Source organism: Diadema setosum, chromosome 2, assembly GCF_964275005.1.
Source record: "Diadema setosum chromosome 2, eeDiaSeto1, whole genome shotgun sequence".
Taxonomy (NCBI): Eukaryota; Metazoa; Echinodermata; class Echinoidea; order Diadematoida; family Diadematidae; genus Diadema; species Diadema setosum.
This window is the reverse complement of record NC_092686.1, coordinates 8,094,915-8,115,804: the sequence shown is the minus strand read 5'-3', so window position 1 is coordinate 8,115,804 and position 20,890 is coordinate 8,094,915. Positions and strand designations below refer to the sequence as shown.

The 20,890-nt window shown below is 39.1% G+C and overlaps 1 protein-coding gene across 1 annotated transcript in view; it reads right to left on the bottom strand.

Annotated features, from left to right (window-relative positions):
• The window catches only part of LOC140239470 (uncharacterized), a 150,301-nt gene that overhangs the window by 35,346 nt on the left and 94,065 nt on the right, over positions 1-20,890 (bottom strand). The gene's annotated exons all lie outside the window — the stretch shown is intronic.

The following is a 20,890-nucleotide window of genomic DNA, read 5'->3' as shown; positions in this document are numbered from 1 at the left end:
CTGCAGATCAATAATGAAACCCCTGTATGGAAATAGATGGATGCAGCATTACAACAACTATGACAACTTAATCTAATGACACAGACTTTAGGAATTATGTTGGATGGTTAAGTCTAAAACGAGGACTTGCATCGGGACAAGATCAAGTGTAAACAATCATATTCAGAACTGGAAATACTCCAATTTTCTTTTTTTATTAATCCATGCAAATATAAAAGACCAAGTATTATATAACAAAGTACAAAATCTCTTAAGTCATCACTTCATTCTTTAGAAAGGTCTTAAGCTGCAAATTGGCAGCATCTCACTGTTTAACAAAGTGATAGAGAGAGACAAAAAAAAATTGTCGATTGCAAGGGGTGAAGTCAGACATCAAAAGTCAAAGAGTCGGCTGTGACCACATAGCAAGAAGTGTCCCTGAATTAGACACGCAATACAGGAATAGAGCTAATGCTATATGGAAGGCACTTGCGACACAACTGATTTCCTGTATTGCATGAGAATCGGTCACATTCTGACCCCGCAATCTCGTATTCTCTCCCTCTAGGTCTTTCCTTGCCAGTGCACGATCCAGACACAAAAACATGATCAACTGCTCATGGCAGGGAAGTCAATTGCTTGGAAGAGGATCTAAAATGGCTGCCGATGAGAGATATGGGGAACGTGACGAGTTCCGACTCAGTGCCCTCCATCAATCTTCCATCTTATCTCTCTTAAAGTTCGTTGCTTTGGATGAAAGCAAGACCTGGTGACAGAGAGACAGGAGTTCCTCACAGAGTTAAAGTATCAGGACCAAATTCCAGAGTACCACAGGATTTTCATTCCACAATATACCAGGAATGGACATGACTGCGGCATAACTGTCAATACAAAACCTGACAGTAATGATTAGACACTACATACTGTCACTTCATGCCATGTCAGCCACAGCTCTCTCAAAAGTTAACCCGCTGAGGACGAGTCCCGACTAAACTCAGGCAAGTGTCTATTGGAAATGCGTTGCAGCATAATCAGCCCGTCTTCAATGGGTTATAGCTTGAAACCACATCTCGTAACTGCCCAGTGAACACTTTAATTTCCACAAATGCTATGCCTCCACTATAAACAAGAGTGACTTTAATCCTTTATTTTCATGCAGACTCTATTCATCAGCATTTATATTTAACAATATTCAATGTCCTGAGTGCAAATCAGTTACAGAGATGCAGAATGCCCATGTTGGTGATAATCAGTCCTCTTGCATGTCAAAAAAACAACACATATGTTTCATCTCTTTAACACCCTTGACATTGGCAAGTTTCTTTAACCCCTCGGAGATGGGGTGATTTAAAAAAAATTTTTTTTAATGATCACATGCACTGATTGCAAACTCCAGCCTGGGTGTGCTGGGGACTAGACTGGGGGAAAGGTTAAGATGCTTTGTACAAGGCAGTGACATTTTTTTCTTTCTTTGAGCAGGAAAACCCGCCAGACACCTCGCTTCCCTTTACTCTTGATAGAGGTTAAAAAGCTTGCCATGCTCTCAGTGAGGTATTGTAGACAGGCCTGACAGCAACTCGCGATGTATGAGTAGTCACGATCACATTCTCCCTTATCCTTCCTAATGCCTCGCCTCACCAATCACCAGTCTAGCCTCCCCCCTCCAAAAAAAAAAAGAAGACAGTTTACATAAAAAGTCTCCTCTTTTAACCCGTTGAGGATGGACTGATTTTGCTATAACACACATTTCCCATAGACACCTGCCCAAGTATTCTTGGGACTCTTCTTCAACGGGTTAAAATCATCCACAATGTGTTGTAGGTATACTTACATTCACACCAAAAGGCTGCCTACATTCCCCCTTTTTTGTAATTAACAGATATCTCAAAAGGACAGATATCTCAAAAGGACAGAAAAAGTCAAAGAACTGAAGATCAGCATTAGACAATCCGCCCCCATAAACATAGGTCTATAACCCTTCTCTTCCATGGACTTTGGACAGTGTGTACAATGCTACATGGTTTCCTGTTTCAAATGACATTCACAGCACACAAAGCGTTAATCCCTTCCTCATGGGGAAACCTCATGGGTCCTATGCAAAGTTTACGAACATTTCAAAATCTTGAAGGTATTGTATACAGTAATGGAATAACGTGACATAGAGCTCACACCCCCACACCTCACACAGAAAGAAAAAGTAGAATAAAATGCCACGTAAAGGCCACATCTTACTTTGATAAGTTCGAGACGGATCAGACAGACATGAAATTTCTACCACTTGCTCTAAGACGAAGGTCAAAACAGCCATGTGAAAATCAAACACACACCGAGACATAATTCAAGCCATGAGCGGCAGAGGTTGTGGGCGCATGTCATGTCACGTATGAGCACCATAACAACTGTCTTACTGGCTGAAAGGGGAACTGACTCAAGTAACACTTTAGTCTCTTCACAGCTTTCTATGCACAATAACATAATGTACATGTAGGATGGTTTTTATGTCAACTGTTTTATAGACACCACCTGTTTGAGAGGCTTGATATCAGCTACATGAGATTTTACACGTAACATTCTCATCAACTTGAAATTATGATGCTTTTGCATGTTTTCTTTCCTACTTCCAGCAAACTGTACACAGAATCTTAGAGGTCGTTAAGAATGCCACACTGATTATGAAATCACACACAAATTTTGTAATTCTTACCCTCAAGCTTCAGACATTACCTTGAAAATATCATGCAAGTTCATCACCGTATAAAACCAGATTCCTTCCTTCCTTCCTTTATTCCCCAGTCAACAATTTATGGCCCCTGAGTAAACATTGATAGAGGATTCTAAGAAGTTATGTGAAGGCCCCCTAGGACACTTTATCATCTCGACACACATTATATTTCAGGAGGAAAGATGAATCAGGATGCAAAGAGGCCAATGACACTAGATGTTTTCTCCAGCGAGCAGTCTCCACTACCCTTTTAATTCCTTGAGGGGCTTGGATGAGCGAAAGGGGGGGGGGTATGGGCTGGGATGGAATTATGCACACTTGAATACTCATATTTTTGTTTTGCACTGAAAGACATTCACCTATCAAAACAGTGACCCGCTCCTCTTCCACAAATACAGCAAACAAGTCACAATACGTCATGGATATTTCTGGTGCAACTTAATCCATATTCTAACTTTGCTTTTTGGGCCTGCAGGAATTTTCAATGCTCTAACCCATTACATCACAAAAAAGAAAACCAACATTTTTGTGACATCTCTTTGGTGCTGCACCTTTTTATTGTAATTTTCAATATTCAGTCTTGGTGTTTCATATTACCTCAATAAAATTCTGTGGCATTTTAGCTCTTTGTTGCTATGTAATTATTTGTTTCAGTTGCAAGAATTACCCAAATCCTCTTAATGTTGTTTTTATCACAGATTCTTATATTTCCAGCATGTATTCACAACATATTGTAGAAGAATAAAGTTCCTGGTTCTTTCACCATTTGATACATTTTCTTCAATTTCTTTCTGATTCTGTGGAGATTTATACAAATATAAAAAATGAGCTGATGTAGCGTGCCATCTCATTATTTCGCACTTTAGCAGTTGTTAATCAGACACAGCAAGGAGATTTGAAATGTATGAGAAGTTTCATAATATTGATAATAATGTTACAGTACTTTAAGCAATTTAAGAAGAGCCGGTTTTCTTATAAAGCATGTTTCCCATGGATACTCAGGACTAGTCTTCAACAGGTTAAGAAATACCAACAAAGATCAGTGAAAATTGGAAATATAGAGATACAGCACTGAACCACAAGACTGTGGCTTCTGGGTCTTGGTGGGGTAAAAGGGGGGGGGGGGGGTTAAGAGGCAAGGAACATCACCCTCACATTACATCCCCTGGTTCTTGACCCCCACCTCCTCTTGCCAGGGTCCTCGGAGGAGGAGGAGGAGGAGGAGGAGGAACATGACAAGAACAGGGTTAAGCAGGGAAGCGCTGGACCCTGATTGGACGGCAGCAGACACGAATTGATACCAAGGACTTCCTGTTTATGTCCGCAGCATGACTCCTAACCCCCCCCCCCCCATCCCCTGCAGTCATCGCTTCACAGGGGTCAGGAAAAGAGAGATGTGGATAGATGAGTAGGACATGGCCAGACAAGGAAAGGTAAGCCTTGATGCTGGCTCCTTATGTAATGGATCATGCTGCAGGTATGCAAGGACATGGTCAAGGGAAGGACAGCAGGTCACATGACTAAAATTCCCCCCCCCCACTGACCTTGGGCATGGGCATGAACCCCCTGTTATGGTTGTCTGCATGATTTCAGACTAAATCATTCCCAGTTTGCCGAAAAAAAAAATGAGTCACCGAGACCTGTTCATGACAACAGGCCATAAACAGAGCCACAACTTTGCTCGACAAAACAACGCTTTTGTTGGCATGTCATCTTCCGCTCAAAAACTTTGGGATTCTATGTGGACAGTTTGGTTTCTGTAGAGGCCCCCTCATGAAAAAGGATATCGGTGTCTATTCACAAATGATTTGTGATCATTACAGCTTTGAGTATTACGCTGTTCAAGCTTGAGAAAAACTATGTTAACAAAAATAATCGTATACATTCATTAAACTGTGCAAAAAATACAAACTTTCAAATATACATAGATAAGCAAATTGTTAAGGTCATATTCTCTTGCTCATTCTTTATACTACTGTAAAAGTGGAAATTTTCGGGGTGTTGAAATTTTCGCGCATTTTGCGCATCAACAAACTAGCGCGAAAATAAAAGCACGCAAATATTTTTGCTTTCTATATGGGTAACCTGCGCGTGATGTCTTGATTCCGCGAAATTAAAAACATGCGAAACTCTTCTTACCCGGCCAAGCGCGAAAAATTAGTCGCGCGAAAATATCCACTTATACAGTAGTTTAGAATAATCTGTATTGTAATCTAACGTAATCTGAAGATCGTATTTGAACCGTACTAGAAACATTGTATCATGAAAGCACTATCAGTGTGCTTTTAGAACTTTGCCAGTGCATCCTTTTAGTATTCATACAAGCAGTATGTTTCCTAAAAATCAAACTGATGTGTACTCACTGTCAGGGTTAGATTATCATGCCTATCAATTTCAATGTGAAGCTGATTCAACTGTTGATTCTTGTTGCCACTTAAAACACTGTTTAGATGATCTATTGTAGGACCACATGTAATGAGTACTCACCTTTTGAGATATTACAGATTAGTGCTGGACAGAGTGACCTATTAATGCTTCCATGTAGCAACATAACAGTCACATTTTTGTCAAGCGATTATAATAGTCTTAAAAAGACTATTTTTTTTTCAATCATGCTCTATATAAAATCTAACACACATTTTCCTTGATAAGAGTCAGCAATATATCTCCCAGGGCAAATAATGGCTTCTGAAAGCGATGCTTGCGTGACAACTCTTCCGCTGTCCCTTCAAAGACATGATTTAGATGGATTGGAGGCTGCAAGAACTGATGGATGAATGAACATTTGGATCAAGAGTTGAAAATTCGGTTGCAGGTATTTTTGATTTCATACATTGGTGTGCATAAACTGCAATACAAAGTACAAAGCTTGGTTAATGATTTCTCTTGATGCTCAAAAAAAAGTGCATGATAAAAGAAAATATTTATTGAATACCATGACTATTTCATTAGCCTAAGTAATACTGAAAGAGATCACATCCTCTTGCTTTTCCAAAAACAAAAAAAAAAAATCAGAGGACAGCCTTTGATGATGCAAGAGAGACTGATTTTGCTACAACACGCATTTTCCATAGACATCTGCCCAAGCATACTCGCGACTCGTCCTCAACGGGCTAAGGCCTACCTTTCTACTTCAGCTAGCATTATACAAGGAGTTTCTGTTTTGTTTTGTTTTTTGTCCAGCAAGACTCCCCTATCCTGGCCCCATAGGTGGAGTCCTGCTAGTGCTATATTTAGCTCACCCTGGGTGGATATGAGAGCAAAGTTTGACGTCCATAGAACTTAAAACTCGATAAGCCATCTTACATAGACATTTCCCCACAGTGCTGTCCGTTTTGATCCATGATGATCCCATATGTCATTTAGCTTTCCACCTCACTTGAATACTGGGAAAGCTTAGAATATGAGAGCTAGAATATAAGGAGAATACTAGCCTACAGAAAGAATCTCCTTGTAGGAAACAGCTAGAATCTGTGATGGGTATCAACCATAGGGATCAACAGGGATTTGTGCTCTACAATTCAAGGGCTCCCCTTAGGCTTTTTGCGTATCTAGGAGAGGTATGATGGTTGAAAAATTGGTTGGACAAGGATCAAGGGATTTATCATTGAGATATCTGTCATTGACTGATTCCAACCTTCTTGCACTGCATGGCCTTCTTCCAGTATCATTTAAACTATAGTTTCAGAAATAGGGGGCCTACATTTATTGTAACATTCATACATTGATACTGTGCTAAATAGGCTATGACAATCCCTCCCCCAAACAAACAAACAAACAAAAACAACAAACAAACAAACAAACAAAAAACAAACTAACAAAAATATACAAACAAAAAAATAAACAAACAAATTCCTAAAACAATCATTTTCAAGTACCAGACATTCCATGATGGGATAATCATCTCAAGTATTTTAATTTTTAGATCAACAGTAGATCTAAAGTGCTCTTTTGGCAATCTACCTATCAGTCAGGACACAAATTCATTTTTGCATTACTTTTCCTAGAACCACACCATAGAAATGCCATGAACATTGAATACAAACAGGTCTTCTGGGTGGAAAATAAGAGTTTAGACATACACCACGCACTACTGCTTCTTTCAGCAGGTAAAAGACGGTTTATTGGTTTGGGCACTTTGCTCTTAAATCAAAGGGTTGTGGGTTCAAATTGCAGTGATCATACTGACTTCTATAAATCCATATGATGATGTATTAAAACTTGCATTCTTTGACCAGGAATATATGCATGTTTGTCAAATGAGGTGCCATAAGAAATGTCTTTGAGTTGCTGGCATTTCTTTTTCTTTTTTTGTTCTGAATGGCATGATACCTGACTGGATTAAAATATCATAAAAGAACACTAATTAAATGGCTTCTAGGACTAAAAAATCTGTGTATTAATATGTGGCATCAAAATACACTCACATTAATTAGAATTAAACAGTGCTTACAAAGACATATGACTGTACGATGTGACTTATGTCTACACTCGGTACAGCATTTTCAATTACATTTGTGCCTCTCTGGTCCGTAATCCAGCAGCAATCTTGAGATTTAGTGGCAACAAATCATGAATAAGTAATGTGTCATACACCAACTGCCACTGGATCAAATTTGACTCTGTATCGTCTGGGAGCTCCATCACACTTGCTCTCTTTTTTCCCCCATTACCTTATTTCAACCAGATGCAGACAGTAAATTGACTGCATCAGTACATATCTGCTGTTGTTCATTTACAACGTTGGGGCAGGGTAAATGGTGTAGCTATTTGTCACTTTTCGTTCTTAGTTCCGTTCGAGTCTTGTACGACGAGTGATAGGGGAAGACATCAGCAAGCCATCATCAAACAATTATCTTTACCCGCTGTGAAAAAAAAAAGACCCATTGCGATACTCTCATTTTATATGGTCGCCCTTGCTTATTTTTCTTTTTTTTTCTTTTAGTTATGGCTGCTCCCTACACCAACCTTAATTTGGTGAATAATAAGCATCTTTCACCGACGGGAAGTGGAGTCAAAGCCATGGATGCGTGCGTCACTTCGCTGGGAGGTCACTGTTTGACGCCGAGACACACATGTCAATCATTCATTTCACTTGAGGAAACAGGCTTGCCATAAAATAGATTGGGGTGTTTCTGTGGCAACCGTAGCAAACTCGTAAATAAATACGATTCGATATTTACGAGAGAATGACAGAAAATAAGTCCTTTCGGCCAGACGGAAATTATTCATTTAATTCATTAACAATACTTTAAAAACAAATTGGAATGGACTTTGTGATGAATAATTTCCTAAACTCCACAAGATACTCATTAGGATACAATTAATGAATGAAATAGGAACAAATATTTCTGTTAGTCTGATTCTGACTCTTTACCTACATATCACTCCTCCCATTATTCTCATTTCACTGTAATAGTTTGAAAAACTACCCTATCAAACAACAGCAAAAACAGGGGGGGGGGGGAGGAACTATACAGTATGACCTCATCAATTGAAATATCTGCAAAGGGTCATATGAAACACATGTGTATGCCCCACTTTTGAAAGGAAATAGTCAATGAACATCAATTTCATAATTGCCTGTCAAGAGAAGTTACACAGCTCTCTTCATGCCTAGTCCTCATGAATGAGGCCTGTCTTCATCTAGCTGTATCCAAATGATGCGGTAGAAATTGGAAAGCTCACAGGAAATATTGTCCTTTCAGTACATCGATTCCCACATGTGATAATTTCACATACAAACTGTAGAATTGTCAGAGAAAATCTGCATCTGGTTTTTGACTGTTGCAGTTGGCCGATACAATCCGGACCAAGTACTGGTTTGGGACTGTACAGGATAACCTACAATCTCAGTGGCATGTCAGGAAAATTTGTAATTGACAGTCTCCATTTTATCTTGCAGTAAATATGGAATGAAGACAATATTGCACATTAGCAATTCTATTTAGCACATTCAGTATGTTTCTTGTTCTTTGCTGAGTACAGCAAAAAGCTCTGACACAGACATGTGCACATGGGATTAAGAGACAAAAGAAGTTCAAGGGCAAGAAAAGGATAGGAAATTGCATTTCATGCAGACAAAAGATGCACTGGGCATGATACTGCTTGCTTGAAACGATATAGAAAACATTTTCAGCTATAAGAAAATGAAAAGGTTCACCACATACTGTAACCCGGTAAGATGTATCCATTGATGGCAAGATGAAAGAATTTGTAAGCATCTCTTTTTTTTCGACAACTACGGTAAAAAAAGAATATATATATTTCAATTTCAATTTATTTTCATATTTCTCACAAATAGCACAGAAAAAAAATGTAATTTTACAATGCAAAAGTTGTACAAGACATAACATTAGATATAACTTCACCGGAATGTACAACAGTTTGTCTCAGTAAAAACACAAAGGTCTGTATACAATAGAGTTGAACTATGGTCATAAGGTGAGAAATATGATGGGACCTCCTTAAAAGCAAGCTTGTACAGCCGCAGGTTCCGTGATAAATCAGATTAGGGGAATTATGAAATACAGATATTTGTTAGACAATGCTGTCAGATATATGTCAGATAATGCTGTATATGACAAACCTCGCACAATGTATGAACATTAATTATACTTTACTACCTAATGATGTTTGAAATTTGATAATGACCACTTATTAACCTTTTCTGTGCTGAGGACTTTGGACAGTATGTACAACACTAGGGGGTTTTCTGTGCTTATCGGCACTCAAAGCATACTGAGGGTTAACATATTCCACATGATATTCTAAAATCACGACAAACTTTGAGAAAGACTTGACACAAAACCCCATAGGTAATGGGTTAACATTTTGTTTTACTTAAGTTTGTCTTCACATGAATTATGACATGAGAATGAAAAATTCAGTGGCCATCTGCTCTTTCTTGTTTTGTTTGTTACTTTCTATCCGAGGATGAAATCCAGTAACAAGTCTGACCGAACTTTCATTTGTTTATTTATTTCCTATTCAATGAAAATCCAGCCTAGTATTTGAACTTTTGACTAGCAGCATTAAGTATGCACTGATCTTAAATTGATTTTCTGACATTAAAATGGGAGATTATCGCTCAAAAGTGGGAAATGTGCTGCATACCTTGACATATCCCTGAGATGGTGGCAAGTAAGTATCCAGGTAAACCATGATGGGCTCCGAGATTATATCAAATGATCCAATCACAGTGTCACAAGACTGGTTGGTAAGGGGGGGGGGGGGGGGGCAGGGAGCTGGCGGTCCAATGCCAAGATGCCAAGATATGATTGGCGGCTATCAAATGAAACGGAATCCACTCATGTGAGAATGAGCGGAGATGGTCTCATCGGAGAAATCCTGAGACGATATGACTGTAGCGCACAAAACTTCCATGAATGGCACAAAAACAACAATAAGAACAATTAACTCCCTCCTGAAAAAAAAAAAGTGTTGTCAAATGCTTGGGAAAAAAGATATTCTCTCTCTTAAATCCAGTGACTTCAATCAGGCGATGACAATTCTTGAGTCAAAAATGTCAGCAAGTGGTGATCCTCTTTTCAGAGGCCCCGCGCGTGAATCGACTCTTTCAACCTCTCATTTGCGAATGAGCTAGTCGGCTCTGTGTACACTCAGGGGGTGCTGATAAGGCTTCATACGTGTGGTGTGCAGTTCATGCCTCGCGTTTGTGGGGAAGTGAGTCGTGCGAGTTAAAGTGTGTGCGTAAACTTGCGTGCTAGCGCCGACAGTGACGTCTGCAACCAACCACATAGTGACCCGTCGTGTGCTTGCACCCCTACACTGGGGTGGGGGCATCTAATAAGAATTACTTGGGAGTGTTTTTGTGTTTGTGAGTATGGTTATACACATACTAAACAATGAGTAACTGGCATATAAAAGAGAAGTCAAGAATAGGTAACAGTACTTTTATATCCACTCATCTTGTCAATGTACCTATCTGTTTGACATAGCACTGGTTGATGATGTGGAAAAAGGGTATTACTTGATATAAGAATTGAAAAAAAAAGTTTCAAGTGCATAGCATAGCACTCTTTGTGCATATTATGTGTGTATGTGTGTGATAAGACAAAACCTCAATGTTAATATTTGATATAATTTCTAGTCTCTCAAAACATCCTTCAGACTTATGACAAAAGTCATACCTAGTTTGCCCCAAATGAACAAATACAAACATGGACACATACTGTAAAATATGTGTACATATAAATAAATAAATGTACCTGAAATTGTTGCAAATTTTGCTTGAATCCAAGATTTGCAAAAGTAAATTACAAGTGATAGTTTTTTCTACAAGATGCATTGAATGCCATAGGCAATTTGTGAGAGCTTCATGCCTTGAAAAAGGGTTTCTGCTCAAGTGTCATGCCACAAGTGTTTTTGGTTTTACAGTATTACAAAAAGACAAACACAGGAACTACAGAACAGGTGTATGTTTCATTTTAGTTAATGTAGCACAGTTCTAGTGGACACAAGCTTTAAACCACAGTCAGAGGAAACAGAAAAGCTGCTTGACTCTAATGGAATTAGATGCATACTTTCTTTTAACTCTAAAAGGGGCTAGCTGTGTGGACATGACAAATTTTTCTGGTCCATGTAATCTCTGATTCCCCTGAGTCATGCGCATAAGATTGTGAAATATAATAAACTGACAGGCATTACTGCTCAAACCACAAGACAAAGACCTGCAGGCAAATTTTCGCGCATCTGGTCTGCTCGTAAAGACCTACAGCATAATCTGCTGTCGTCCCCACGGTCCAATAGTAGCTTTGGAGGGATGACAGTGACTACAACATGACTTGCAATGGTGCTGTTGCCATCAAGAAAGTTTGCCTGTCCAGCATCCCAATAATGTGAGACCCTTTAAGTTTAAAGGGATGATACAGTTTTGGTTGAGATGGGATTCAGATTTTTTTATTCTTTTTTGCAAGATAATGAGATACCGCATATGAAATATTAGAATACAGACGATTCAAAGAGGAATTCAAAGTCTATTTGATGAAAATTGGTTTTGAAATGGCTGATATATCCAAAATAGAGTGATCCTAATAAAAGGTAGGACCCATTTTCATTACGAATGCTTTGTTTCACTTTGTTTTTGGATGTTTCAGCCATTCCAAAACTGATTTTCATCAAATAAACTTTGAAATCCTCTTAGAACGGTATGCTCTGTACTATTTCATAGTCACGTGGTTTCTTGGTATCTCGCAAAAAGTTAAAAGTTAAAAGCCCAATCCTCATCTCACCCAATACTTAACTATCTCTTTAAGCTTTGAACTGTGTCTGATGATGTTTGGCTATTGAGCCATTTTTCTTCCTCTTTCATTTATGGACATTACCCCCCCCCCCCCCCACACACACACACACTCCACCTTACACAGTGGCACCCCAATCCCTCTAATTCCCCATCCTGTCACTCCTAATCCAATTTTTTAGAAAGACAAAATTTCCTCTCCTTGCGCTTCCATATGTCTCCTTGTGTTTCCCCAAATTCCTGAAGTACCAAACAGACAGAGAAAACTGTGCTGCATCTTCCTAAACATAGACCATCTGTCCCCCCCCCCTTTCCCAACTCCCTAAAGCTGGTTCTCAGCCCCTCACTCATTACCCCCTTTACCATCAACCCCATCAAAACACAAGAGTATTTTCACTCATAGACCATTTTCATGATACTGATCCTAAAACCTATCCTACAACAGTGTTTAGTTCTTCATTCATTCCACTGACACCCGCTGCTCTGTTAACATCAGAAGTGGATGAGAGATTTGAGGGGGGGGGGTTTGGAGGGAGATGTATAACACTGGATGTTTGCCAATTCTTTGAACTTCAAAGGAAATTAGATTCAGTGATAGGTTTCTGTGACCCGATGTGAGTGGCCTTCAACAAATTGGTCCAATTAATGAAACGAGCATCACCTGCTAATTTCAGCACCCTATCAAGGATGGCACAGCCTAACGCATTCTCTTTGTGTGCCTTCTTGCCCTGCCAAACTGCCTTATACATAGTTACAGTACAAAACAATTACTGGTTGTTGTGGGAAAAGATCTGAAGTCATGATGAATTCTATTTTAATGATAACAAATATTCCACTGATCCAATGCAACAAAGTCTAAAGAAATTCAAAAGATTAAATCTCAACAATGAGAGATTTTAACTGAACAATCACTGCTTTTTGGGTAAAGCCAAATTGCCCTTGAATTTATATCACTTGTTAATACTAACAAAGGCAGTGTCCAGGCTGGAGGAAGGGAAAAAAGGGGGAAAGTCCGATGAGGAACTACATTTAAAGCAGGATACTATTAATGAAGGTTGGCGTGTTCGTTAAAGGAGTCACTTCCCCTGTTCGTAGGAGTGCGATGCCTGGCCAACCGATGGCAGAAGGAGAATCGACCAATCAGAGAAGGGGCTCTTCCTGGCCATAGCAAATCACTTCCTCTTTTCGTTAGAACCGGGCTGCCCTAATCGCCCTCTGTGACATCCATTGGACCCCCTATGCGGGATGCGATTATCTCACATTACACCACCCTGGTAATCTTTGATTAGGCAAGGAGTGGTTGACACACCCTTTTCCATCCATTGATCAGCAAGAGTGTTAATGATGACATAATAAGAGCTTTAGCAAGTGTCTTATTGTCACTGCGGAATTTTCCATGAATCTACTCATATCTGTGTGTATGTACATTTATTTTTTCTTTTACCTATATATGCACTTCAAAACTCACTCCAGCCATATAACAATTCAACCCATGTGAAGGAGTCACTTCTAAATAGGCGCCAAGACATCCATACTCCCACACATACACATAGGTACACACCCAAGCACTTACGCCCACACACAACTATTTTCAAAATAGAGTGCTCACATGACTTTTGCCTCCACTTGGGGGGGGGGGGGGGATCCGAAGTGTCCAGATGGCAGTGACCCGATACAATGTATATGGCCCTTAGTGCATGCACCCTGTGGTGAAAGCCATCTCTTTCTTTTCGTGGTCTGTCTGCCCTAGCCTAGCGATACATCTGGGGCCCCACTTCCATATCCTCTGCACTTTTTCCCATGACTTCTGTCTGTCAGAAAATTAACTTGAGTCGGGTCAAGCTGACCTCAGGATTATCAAGAGGCAACCCAGTTACATCCTCTTTGTTGAAGAGCTGTTCAGGTGTCAGTGTAAAAGAGAATGGGCCTCCCAATCTTGCGGCCTATATGGTTCAAATCCCTTGGCGGCAAGTGGTCGCTAGTTCCCACAGGGAAGGCACTCTTTCCACTTTAGTAAGTTCTTCAGAGAAGACTTTTGAAAAAAAATATCATTGGCAATCATGTCATACAATTCCACTATAATGTTATACCATAATTTCAATTGGAGATGTTTGCCTACACCATTGTAGTTCTTTAGCCATTCTATGCATAAAGCATCCTAAAGGAAATGATTCCTTATGCAGGTTTAATTCTATGGATAGCATGATTTAGAAGCAATAGTTATTGAACATACACATATCACTGCAATGCATAAACATATGAGAGTCACACACAGAATTTGTATACCCGATCAACTCTGTCATCATTGCAAATTATTTTTTATTCTCTTCACAGAAATTAAAGTCATGTGATAGATACTTTATTGCCATGTGTTTTTAAAGCAAAAACAGACAAACAAAAGTCTTCCTCAGCCTGGAATTCTCCTTTGACTCACTCTGATTCCCTTGTACAAGTTCACTCTGACAGTAGCAGGACTAATTAACATACGAGGTTATAATCAACCTCTTTCAAAAGGTACCCCCCTCACAAAATAGTGCACATCCCTTTGATTAGTTGCAAGACTATGGGCAAGGGGTCATGTACATGCGTATCTGCCAATCACATTTCCCATTTCCTAAACTTTTAATACATTTCTAATAGACTCTTCTGGCAACTGCAAACCACAATAAACTCAGGTAATCAAATACCTAGATCAAAATGACCTGATTTTGTGGCTGACAAAATTATGCATAATTTCAAACATGCCCATACATAGTTCGCACACTAGAAAACGTTTCATAAGAGCTTTTAGCCTGCCACATCCCTATCAATTTCGAACCCACTTCCCTACTATACCCCTCCCTTTCCCCTCACAAAGCCTTCTGAAACTTCCTTGTGGTATTCCCCTTTGACAAGATCAAGCATAGTGTGTGCTACCCAAACCTTCAAAGAGACAAAGCTTAAAGCTAACAACACATGCTTACTTCATAATGACAATTAGGTTGGGGCCTAAAAAATGACATGGTGGTGAACACGCTATAACATACCTAAACTATTTGAGATAAGACACGTAAGGAGAGTTTAATGTTTTGATGGCACGGGATCGAGTGCAAGCCAGCAATACCTTTGCCCCCCTCTCATGCGGTTCCCCCTAATTTTAGCCCTCTCCCGGCCCCTTCAGACCAACTGGCCTCTGTCGGCTATCATGAAAACTTCCTCCTGAAGCATCGCTCATCTGTCATTGCAATCTCTCCGAGTTTGGGAGGAGTGGTTGCAACAACAGCGCTCCGCACAAACAACCCAAATAGCCCCCTCGCTGGGTACCTCTTCTCCATATACATCCACCATCTGAAATACAAGAGGACACCACAATATTTGTATCATGCCTGTCATCAGCAGTAGTGCCCTCATTTTGAGATGTTCTCGGCGCTACGGGATCAAAACATTTCCCTTTCCATCAAGAGTCATTTAGCATCAAATCAGCTCAAACTTGGCTGATCTGCATATGGTTTACTTTATGGTGATAGTATCACCAGTTTGTAGGAAATCTGTTCTTGACAGCTCTATTAGACTTAAAATAATGTTTTTCTTTGAAATATTTGGTTGTTGACAAACTTATATCAATTTTTATTTGTTTTATTGAAAATAGTTTTTGTTTACATTAAAATATCTTGCTGTTGACAAACATATGGCCATTTATACTTCTATTACAGACAAGGGAACAGAGATGTGGAAGATACACTAATAAAGATGATGATGGTGGTGACACACGATGAACTTCTTGTATACTGAAAAGTGACTATCTTTTTGCAAATTTGTCAGCCCATTGCTCTAAGGGAATGAATAGCACTATAATGTTAAAAAAGGGAAAGGACTCAGAAAACCGCAAAGAGCTGTTTCTCTGTGACTCGGTATGATGTCATGGGGTGAGTCAGTGTTGACTTCATACAAATGTCTGACGTATTTCCCCCTTGCTGATACATTACACATTTACATCACTTTTTGGATAACGTACATAGAGACATAGGGAAAGTTTTTGAATTGAAAAATGACACTTGGTACAGAAGATGAAAAAGAACACTCGTACAATCGTTTTGCAATATATTATTTGTGATATTTTTGCATTTTGTTCCAGGGTGGGGGAAGAGGGGGATACTCAGAACTCAGAAGATTGCAGTTTCAATTTCAATTTTCATATTTCTGAATGAAAAATGCATGATATATAACAAAATATAATGATACATGATATCCAACTCAGATATGAAATAAAACATTACTAAGGCAAGGATGATTCCAAAAGTCCACAGCAACAGCGCATAAAACTCTATAGCTGTTAGTATTATTCTGTCTATCATGACATTTTCTTCTTCTTCTTTTTCTCTCTCTCTTTTGGTGAGCTTGGTCCTATATCTTGGCTTAGCTCAACTTGCATTAACTGCTCTTTATTTTTCTAATTTTCTGTACATTCCCCTATGAGTATTGAAAAAAGTCTATGAACTACTTATCACTTCACTGTAAGCTTTCATATTATTACTTGAGGTGCACAACATTGTGGTGAGAATCTGCCACATGTGCAAGAACCACTTTTTGATTTTAGTATCACATAAACTACAAGACTACTAGATGACCATCTTTTTCTGCATACATATTTGTTCATAATGACGAACCAAACAATTGCAAGAAAATGAAAAGTCAATATTTACAGTAAGCAAAACAAAAAACAAACAACCCCCCTCCAAACAAAAAAAAAGTTACTCTCTTTTGCAGATACAAGTTCAAAGATCGTCTTCCTCCACAGCAAGTATTAAATGCAAAACATGATAATGAACATGACTTGAATGAAACATTCATATCTGCAGTTGACTGCACACAATAGAAATGCAAGGCCAGGAAAGGACACTCCCCCACCCCTCTCCCTATCCCCCACCCTTCCCCCTACTCCACCCTCTTAGCCCCCCATGTGATGATGGGACCCCCCTGTTCTTCCCTCTCCCCTGCATCCTCTTCTTGCCACTCTCACTTAGCATCATCTGCACCGCAAGTCTGGGATCTCCCCGACAAAAGCCCGCCGACACAACAATTTGTTCTGCCAGATTGGTTTAATAGAAGAAGAAGAAAAAAAAATCACTGAGAAGATTGTTCTTCCCTTCCTTGTACACTGCAGACAAATCGTCAGGAGTATTGTGGTATACAGGTCCTTCCTTTCATACAATATACACCAAAAAATTTTATATTAACATATTGCTAGTGCAGGATATTCATAAAGGACAAATCCACCTTCATATACATGTGGACTGAGTAAATGCAACAATATTAGCAAGACACATCAGTGAAAGTTTGGGGGAAATCGGATAATCTGTTCAAAAGTTATGAATTTTTAAAATATCTGCTCAGCCACTGCTGGATGAGAAGACTACTACAGTGTATGTTGTCACATGCGTACAACAATATAAATAAATTAAAAAGAGAATTTCACAAAATTTTACTTTTTGAATACAGTGCACATTTCTTCGACTTGTTACTGACGCATGTTAGGGTAATATTATTCCCCCTGCCTTCTGAAAGAGAGAAGTCGAGTATTCTTTTGTTATGGGAGAAAAATGGAAATATGTTGAATTTTCTTTATTCTTTCTTTATATCGTTGTACACATTTGACATCACAGGGGTATAGTAGTCTTCTCATCCAGCAGTGACTGAGCAGAAACTTCAAAAATTTCAAACTTTTGGATGGATTGTCCGATTTTCCTCAAACTCTCACTGATGTGTTCTACTAATATTGCTGCATTCACTCAACCCACATGTCTATGAAGGTGAACTTGTCCTTTAAGAGTGCTTTATATTGAACACTTGATTTTTATGTTTGAGATCAAAGCACACATTTCATTATATTGTTTTTCAGGGCCACAGCAATAACAACAAAAAGAAAAAAAAAACACAAAAAAAAATAAAGGGTGAATTTTCTTTTTGAATGACCTAGATTAAGTGTGTTATGACTCAGATACTAATAAGAACAGTAAATCCACAAGCTATGCTCTGCTTTCCTTTTAATTCTTCTCAAATTCTGCCCATGAGCAAAAGAGATAGGGCACTACACCTACACAGAGGCACAAAGAGATACCCCGACTCACGGAAGGGGTGTACAAGAGTCAGGAAGTAGGCATACAGGAGGGTGGGGGGATGGGGGAGGGGGAGAGACAGGAAAATGGGCCCCTAGAAGAGGGGGCAGGACAGAATTTTGAAGTCCCACGTCACCTGGGGTGGCTGCGGGCATACGAACGGTGACGTCACGTCACGTAGACAATCCAGGGTCATCGGAAAAGCGCAGAAGAGAAATCCAAGTAAGGTTACTTAGGTATCATCTTAAAGGATATGTAGAACGATTACATGTACCCTCTTACAGGCAAAGTCACTTTAATGCAAGATTGATCGTACGCACTAAGACATCCAAATTCTTTTTCCCCAATCCATACAATTCCAAAGTAATGATTATTTCTAACATAAGCAATGAGTGCTTGACATACACACACAATTATATTTCCCTGTAGTCTGTTATTCCTTTCCTTATTATTGATATTATACAAATATAATTTGCCTTGGGAGTTTTCTAGATAAAACTATGGGCTGAGGTGACTCAATAATATGACTATTGGAGGCACTGAGGGGAATAGTTTTAATAAATCAAAAACTCTACTGTTAGGCAGAGTATACTTCTTTTATATTTTTGGATAAAGAAAAATAAACAGTAGAAAGAAAAAACTGAGGCAAGAAGTCACGTAGTAGATGAAATGTTGTGTGGAGGGATTCTAACGTGATCTTACAAAGCGTGAGATGATGTCACAATTGCTTTGTGACATCATTTCACAAATAGTGATCTTTTATGGAAAATGTCATCATGGAAAGTGACATCTTCCAGATAATATTTCATTGAGTCAGTGTCAAACATGTCATTATATTCCCAATTAGTTCAAAATAGATATCATCTAAGGTGATTTCTAAGATTTCCTAAATATGCTTCCTTCAGAAATGAGTTATGACATTCTTGCAAACACATTTACATGTAACACAGGAAATATAAGTCTTTTCTTCATGTAAACCCACTGTATTTGTGGGCATTATTTCCTAATGTAACCAGAAAGAGTGGAGTCATCCTGAGCAAACACACTTACATGTACCTGTAATGAAACATTAATCTCTGTAAATGCTACAAATTGGGCTGGTTTGACTTTGAAGTTCAATGAATAGAACAGAGCTTACTCAATTACATAGTAGGAATTGAAACACAGAAATTGAGGCAAGGTAGGCAGTATAAAACCCTACCAAAAGAGAGAAAACAGCTTCTACATGTGTCACTTGGGATATCTCTCATGACATATTACACCTATATCTACAGTTTGTGCCCCTGTCCTCTCAAATCATTGTAAAGGAAATAAATGCCTTCGTTTGACCAGACAGAGGGTAGACATGCTAGCAGCTGAATCCAAGTAACAACTGAGCTTGCTTTTTGCAATTGAGATCCAGCCCCTCATGAAAGGGGAAAAAAATGAAGAAGAAAACATATCAATATGAATAATACCACTTCCTGGATTTGGGAGGTTTAAAGATTCCCTATGGACATATTTTCAATCTTTATAATATCTTGTCTACCTGTGTGGAGAAGTCTTAAGATGAAGAGAGACAGAGACAAGGAGGAAATGACTGAAATTGAATCAGGAGTGTTTGGGTTAGAGTCTGACAGTCTGTGAGGAAGGGTATAGATGAAGTATCTGAGTGTGTGTTTAGTATTGTGGGAGGTAGGGTGGGGAAGAATGGTAGAATGGGTGGAAGGGCAGGGTGGGTAGGAGGGTGGGGTGGGAAGGATGGGTGGAGGTGGAGGAAGATGGGGAAGATGGAGAGATGGAAGGGGGAGGGTGGTTATGGCAAGGAAATCGTCAAGAAGTCCTAACCTAGCGGAACGTGAGGAGAAAGCACGTGCTTGCCCAAGTTACGGGTCCATGCTCCCTGAGACGGCAGGCACGTGAGTCTATTTAACCCCCTTCTGTGTCAATGAATCAAATGTGCACAGATTTCTAAAACATACCTATTAGACAAGAAAGTAATGTGGCATGCAGAGGGTTTATAGTACAGCAGCAAAATGTTATCAATATGACAGAAACCTTTTCTGTTGAAAGTAATCCTTTGCTAAAATTTGACCTTATTGTTGGACACTGAATTATCAATAACCATGCCATATCATATAAGTGAAAAATATGCAAATGACTGAATTGATATTAACCCATTGAGGACAGACTGATTTTGCTACAACACACATTGACACCTGCCCAAGTATACTCAGGACTCGTCCTCAATGGGTTATGCTTTTAATTTTAGCTACTATGAAAAATGCTTTTAAATTGCGCAGCCAATGTTACAGTGGCTGATTTGCAGACAAAACCATTGGTTTGATAATCAAACTTTATATGATTTCTACTGGTGTCTGTGGGTTTGAGAGGAATGTTGCTTCTTGTTTGAATAAGTATATAATGTTTTATTCTCTCATTTAAATACTGGTATGATATATTTGATTACAATTCTTATTGTATGTCACCTGATGACTTAAAATGATTTTATGGCATGTGTATCTAAGCATTTCTTGTTTTTGGCAATCATTCTAAAGGTTTTTCTAAAAGGAGTACATGACAGTCATCAAGTAATTATTACTAATTGGAGGATATAAGCCACACTATCAGTTCAATTCCCTTTGCCTGAACATTCATTCACAGATAATCTGTAGGATAAGATCAAAACATGACAACTACTTCAGACTCTCTTCAGACTCCAAAGTCATAGTTATTGGCAGGCAAATTCAAGTTTTTTTGTCTGATTCCAATCTGCACATGAGATGAGACAAGCTGATTACACTGTTGGATGAGGCTGAACAAATTCAGTCACAGCTAGCAGCTGCCTTTGCA